The sequence below is a fragment of the Bidens hawaiensis genome, unplaced genomic scaffold (assembly GCF_021521415.1).
Source record: "Bidens hawaiensis isolate Kalapana, Puna unplaced genomic scaffold, B.hawaiensis_p1.1 tig00048377_1, whole genome shotgun sequence".
Classification (NCBI taxonomy): domain Eukaryota; kingdom Viridiplantae; phylum Streptophyta; class Magnoliopsida; order Asterales; family Asteraceae; genus Bidens; species Bidens hawaiensis.
In genome coordinates, this window is record NW_027506081.1 from 67,506 (window position 1) to 73,505 (window position 6,000).

The 6,000-nt window shown below is 34.9% G+C and overlaps 1 pseudogene; it reads right to left on the reverse strand.

Annotated features, from left to right (window-relative positions):
- Positions 1-4,955: 4,955 nt before the first annotated feature.
- LOC143616630 (ethylene-responsive transcription factor ERF027 pseudogene) lies at positions 4,956-5,665 on the reverse strand (annotated as a pseudogene).
- Between the last annotated feature and the right edge of the window lie 335 nt (positions 5,666-6,000).

The following is a 6,000-nucleotide window of genomic DNA, read 5'->3' on the forward strand; positions in this document are numbered from 1 at the left end:
TGGTGGTTGTGGTGATGGACGGTGGTGGTGGGTGGTTGATGGTGGTGGCGGCGGTGATGGACGGTGGGTGGTGGTGGCGGCGGCGCATGATGGATGGTGGTGGCGGCGGCGCATGATGGATGGTGGTGGTGGTGGATATTGAGTGTTGGTAGGATGTTAAGAAGTGTGAAGAAGTTAAACAATAGTTTTTTTTTAAAACCATAAAAGCAGTTTGCAGATCTTATTTAAAAAAAAACAAACAGTCTTTAGAAGCTTATGTATGCGCGCTCGCAGACATAAGCCTCCTGCAGATGTTTTAAGCAAAAACAAACACTACCTTAGTAAAATCAGTATAGAGGTGGGGGGGGGGGGGTTATATTTAGCATCTCCATTTTATACATGCATGTCTAGTCTTTCCTTTTCTCTTTTATGCTAAGGACCATCTTATGGTAGTGAATGATAACCATAACCCTAAATGATGTAATGTCAATCATAGGATGGGCCGAGCTAGCTTGAATGACCGAGTTTAAGTTGGAGAAGTCGCATGCCTGAAAACGAAACCCTTGTGTATATTAAACTGGTTAACTTGTTAAGATTTGGAAAGTTCAATCGGTTCAACAATTTATTAATATTGACCAATAATTTTCATGTTTTTATCCATAATTAAATAAGACGTCAAAGTTCTTATGGATAGTGAGAGATCTAGTTTTTGGTCACATTATTACATATCATCTATGACAGACATTCAAAATTAGATTCACACCATTGAGATCCCTCTAAGGAATGCATTTTCGATCTATTCTTAAAGAAACCTAAGTTTTTGTCTTCCTCAGTAATCGTGGGAACGGAGATACTTGTGTTGTTAAATATGTTATCATTCTAAGATCTCTAGATAATATTCCAGCACTTGATAGAGCATACTGATTGAATGAGTTTCCTCTTCTTTTTATTGCATGTAATATAGCTGTATGGTGTTGTGAATTACATCACATGCTAATATATACCATATAGAAATTATTTTAACTTTTATTGCTAACGCTTTGGAATAAATAACTTAAGACAAATGTAGTACACTAAACAACTATTATATCTTATTTAATAACAAACTTTATTCAAGATATATTGTTTTGTATCTCTCATACCAGTTAGTATCGATAATAATTCATATTTGAACAAATTATCTTTACTTTGTAAACGTATAATATATATTGAATGCCATATACAAATCATTTAACTTTTATTTTTAGCATTTTGTATAGCCAGGTTTTTAAAGGTCTAATATAAGTGTTTGACAAGTATTAATATTGTTTATTGTATCTTGATTATTTATTTCACATTGTATTTTCAAGGACTATCCATATAATATATGAAATTCAAACTAGTATGCATATATAATACCCACTAGGTTAAATATATATGTTGATTCATTTAGCTTACAAATAGACAAACACACAATAATGCATATGTGATATGCATGCTTGTTTTCAAACAAACGTTCCAAAATGGAATAATTATTATATCGCGACAAAAGCTAATAATCTTTATTAATTTTTAAGCAATTAAATCAATATATAATTATGTGTTGTAATATTTAATTGGTTATTGATATGACACCTTAATTGACCAATAGAAAGGGTACTCATTTTTGGGTAAAGTTGAAATAAAGTTTTCTCTCTTTCTTAATTCGGGTTTTTGCTAAAAAAAAATTTATTCTTTTTGTATTTTAATAATTCACTATAGTTTTAAATACCAACAATAGTATGAATGTGAAAAAGTAAAGAACACATAAGGTTTTAAAAGTCTTAATGGAGGAAAAGGTTCAAAATGAGGGACAATCCTTATGATTGTTGGTCCATGTTCATCCCATAATCTTTCATGAGAACCAAATTTGACACTTCAACTTTTAGAAATATAATCTAGGTTTTGATATTTGTGATCACGATATCACATCATTCATTTTTGGGGATGGGGTACCATTGGAGGGACTCTTGTTAAATAATGAGAGGAGCAACCACATTTACAAGGTACCTCTATTACTAGAAAAATGAACTTTAATAATACGCATTCGTTAAAGATAGTGCTTCTTTGGTGTAACGTAAATCTATAATAAGTATTTGAAATAGTAGTGAGTGTTTGATTTTGCATGTGAGCCCTCAAACAATCATCTATTATCTTTGTAATTTTTTTTTCTTTTCTTTTCTATCAATAAATTAACTCGGGAACATAGTTTTAATGTAGTTGAGAGGAATGTTGTTTGCGATTAAATGTTTTAAGGTAGTTAACAATGTAAAAGACCTGACAATGCAAGAATGGTAGAAATTGGAATACATGAGAGGAACACTCATTCCTCCCTAAACATTCTTTTCTCAAATTTCCAAGAAGTTACTCCCATGATATCAGCATGACATTTATACATGCACCGGTCACATATAAATAACAATATATGAAGTGGTTTAATTAAAAAGTGAAAACAAGATTATGACGCCACTGCTACGTAGGCTTGTCGGTTCTCACTAAGTTATAACTCCAAACATGAAATAGTTTTACTAAAAACATAATTAGTATTTAATCTTTTTTTTCCATAAAAATATGAGTGAGGTAGTTTGATTGGTTGGAAAGAGACATGGCCCCGCACACAGAAGCCCTCGCGCTCGTTTCCCCCTTTGCTCCCAAAAGGGGCTTAATCCCTTAGTCACTTAGTGTCTCTCTTGAAATGGTTCGTAGTGGTTAAAGTGATGAGGTATAATGGGGCACAACCAACTACACTTAGTCTAACATTGGTGGAGTATTGATCAGTTCGACTGGACATGTGAACCGAAATGATAAATCAGATTTCAAGTTTTCTTTTCCTAACATATAATTTACCGATTTCTTTACTATTATAGACTCCATATTTATTTATTTTAGGCTTTATGCTTTGTTACTAAATATTTATCTTAAGTTAGTTATGTACTCTTTCTACATCATTAGTTTTTTAAACCAGCCTAAACAGAAGACAAGTAAAATGATCAATTCAATTACATGTATGGATGTTAAATTACCGCTTAAGTAAATTGTAGAACTCACTAGAGTAACTTAGTCGTGCTCTAAAAATGTTAGATCCACTCGAGTCGAATCTTCTTTATGTTTACTACGCGAGAGGCAGATTAAACTTATAAAATATATATTTTTTATTTTGATAAATTGGGTTTCTTTTTAGCAATGTTAATCATAATATCTCGGTGAACATGTAGTATATAGGGTGTAACGTCAACCAACCCGTAATTTTTCTAACTTTTATATGTATAACGTATATTATGTTTTTTCAACTATAAGTTTTTATAATACTTTTCATAAACGGCAGAGGATCTCACGTGTAAGCTTACCTTTTTCGGGGTTATGACAAAGGTCAACTCGTCGAACGCTGTGAGACCGTACCCCCAGATGCACGGGAATCGGATGGACTCTGTTCACCCCTGTCAGATTCAAACCCGAGATTAAAATCCTGATTCGTTATTCACCCAAATTTTCATGGAAATGGCCTAAGTAAAAATCGAACTTGCATTCCCATTGGGGAGCAAACCAACTAACCAATAGAGACCAAATTCACAAAATTAAGTTATACATGTTGTATTTGAAAAATAAATTGAAAAGCAAAAGAGAAAAATGAGTGTCTAATTCAATTAACTAAAATTAGTATTAATTCAGTTAACTACTTAACTATTCAAATGGTTACAAAATGGTAGATTAATTTTTTCTGATTACCTTGTAAATCCTATTGTAGCTCTCTGTTTTACCAGTTGTGAGGACAACTTATCATTAGTTATATGACTTAACCCTAAACCGAATAAAAAATCGAACATCGACTTAAGCGACCCCGGTAGAAAAAAACTCTTGGGTCTGCCATTCATGATGAACCCGTGTCATCTTTCAAATCCATCATCACTAAAATCAAGCAAATGTTAATATGATCTCCATCTTTCCTCAAAACCTATTTGAGTACTTGATTAACTCTTGACCTACAACCGGCCCCAAGATCATTCAAAATCCAAAAAATATTGTCATCATTTGTTATCAACTTTCCATTCTCTCGGTGGATCCTTAATAAATAACTACCAATAAAACGTACGTACACCAAAGAAAACTCACAACTGAAAGCCCACCCACACAAGCTAGTTTTGATCAAGAAAGAAGGCAGCAAACCCTTAAAATTTTATATGTTGGCTCTTCAGTTTGTTTAGTTTGCATGCATGATCATCTAAATACCTTTTAGTGAATATATTTACCTTTACTCTTATTGTTTCTACTTATTTTTTAAAAAACGGCACAACTTGTGGTCCGCTTGCATTCTGTTTCGATATAATCACTACCTTATTTATTACAATTTTAAAAGTAGCTAACTCACACAGTACTCACTCACTGTCTAATCTTACTCCTAACCTAGCTAATTTAAATATTAACAATCTTTATCGTATTTCCCTCAACCTAATTAGAAGTGACAAAACAATGTACATACGCACTATACGCGACGACGCTAGAAGCCTTTAATTTGGTGTTTCTACTTGATGAGACATGAAAAGTGAAAACGGTAAGGTATATATTGAATTGAACCACAACAACCAACAAACGTTACGTGCTCTATGGTTCAACCTATTTATTATGATGTAGACAAAACTTATAACATGTGGGCTCATGCTTTCAACTGGCTTCACCCAACCCTCACAGCTTCATCTTCCAGTCATAAGTATTATGAACACAGGATTCATATTTCATGCATGCATAATTGCATTACTTCTTTCACCTCATATCATTAACTTTCATCGGAATATATTATTATTTAACATTTATTAGTACGAGCACACAGGCCAGGCCAAGTTTATGTTTCTTGGTTTCTTATGATATATATGTATTATAAGAAACCAAAACCAAATCGAAACCAAGAAACATAAACCTAGGCAGCCTAAGTAGTAGGTTCGTACTAATAAACCCTAAATAATAATAATATATATTCCAATAACTTTATATTATTGAATTTTTGAAATTAAGTAAGAAACGAAAGCAAGCTAGTAGTTCCACAAATTATCACAATCAGAAGAATCCCCCTGAGAAACATCATCGGTGCGAGGCGGCCGAGGCGGGCTCATCAGCATTCCTTCAGCCATATCCACCAACAAATTCGGCATATCGAAAATCGCTTCTTCGTCCATAAACTCATTCCCAGACTCTGGCGGCTGATCAGCTGGTGAGCTTACCAGACTCTGATCAGCCGCTACTACTGAGCTGGGCTTCATCAGCTCGGCTGCAGCACTAGCTGCAGTCCGTATGTTACCCGGTTCCAGCAAAGCTGGAACCGGGTACTTCCCAACAAAATCCGGGAAGTTCAACACGGCTTCATTCCCCTTTAGTGACAAAGCCGCCACGTCATATGCCGCGGCCGCCATCTCGGGGGACGGGTACGTCCCGAGCCAGATACGCTTGCTTTTACGCGGCTCTCGTATCTCGGACACCCATTTACCGCTAAGACTCCGTATTCCTCGATAAATCAGATGTTTTCCAGACGATGCCGGACTACGTCGGTTTGGAGAGCCAGCGGATGAGGAAGAAGAGCTCATGACGGTCAGTTTTGCGGTAATTGGACCTTAATAACACGATTTCGTGGCGGCGGCGGTGGAGGAGGAGGTGGTGGAGGTGGAGGGGGATTAGACATATTTCGCTTAATATTTATACTCAAAATATATGTATAAATATGTATAAATAAATATATGAGTAGAAATTAAAATAGTTACTAAAGAGGGAAAGCGTGACAATAGGAAAGCCAGATATGGAACAAAAAAGGTGTGTAGGATTTGTGTAAATGAGGTAAAGATTTATATGAAAGTGGTATGTGTGAAATGGTACTAGGTAAACCGTGGGGAACTCGTGGCGGTCTTGTGTTATAGGGGTGACATGTCTAGGGTTTTATGTGTGTTTAGTTGTTAACTGTTAAGTACTAACTGTCATGAGTTATATCCTTATATAGTCCTACACAATATTAGCTGGAAC